The sequence below is a fragment of the Atta colombica genome, unplaced genomic scaffold (assembly GCF_001594045.1).
Source record: "Atta colombica isolate Treedump-2 unplaced genomic scaffold, Acol1.0 scaffold46, whole genome shotgun sequence".
Classification (NCBI taxonomy): Eukaryota; Metazoa; Arthropoda; class Insecta; order Hymenoptera; family Formicidae; genus Atta; species Atta colombica.
In genome coordinates, this window is record NW_017259535.1 from 694053 (window position 1) to 694847 (window position 795).

Below are 795 nucleotides of genomic sequence, written 5' to 3' on the forward strand. Positions count from 1 at the left end.
TATATATATTCCATCTATAAAAAAAAACTTGCACATATCCACGTGCTGACTCATTCGATACGATGCTGTTCTAGTGTTCTTAGTGATTTGATATGCGAAAGATTTGATCAATTATGTTGCATACAGAAGTTTGTATCTTAATGAGCTAGCGAATGTATTTAATAATGAACACATTTTCTCAAGGTAATATAACATAAAATATGTACAAGAGATAATGAAATATTCGAGCTTCATGAGAAAACAATATAGGATAAGCTAAAGTTGAGCAAAGGTTGTCGTTATATAGATTCATTATGAAATAATTGTAATTTAGAAAGAAACTTCTTTCTTCTTCTATTTTATATATTTACTATGTAAAACTACTATAAAAATTAAATTGTTACGTTGACATTTTTATTTATATAACATTATAGCAATAGCTAATGAATAATCCCTTATATTTTTCAGATCCTTGTACATATTTAATAGATATTGCTTTGTTGCTATTGAATAATACTTTGTAAATAGTTACCTTTACGTGGATGTGATTGTCTGTATTTAATTAACAATCTGTGTGCCAAGATATAATTTTAGCAAAGATTGAAGCATGTTTTATTAATATATTATGCAGTTAACATTAAGCTGCTTTGCATTGCTACTTAATGTTATTTATCATGTACAAGTTTATTACGATTTTATTATTTTGTGAGTTCAAGATTGTTAATTATATATGTAAATACAATTATAATAGCGAATATAGTAAATACTTGTATCTGTACCTCAGAAAAAAGAAGAATTTATATATATATATATATA

General features: G+C 24.9%; 1 protein-coding gene across 2 annotated transcripts in view; it reads left to right on the forward strand.

Moving 5' to 3' along the window:
• Nucleotides 1-795, forward strand: part of LOC108691346 (calcium/calmodulin-dependent protein kinase type 1) — an 11766-nt gene that overhangs the window by 7217 nt on the left and 3754 nt on the right. The window lies entirely within an intron of this gene.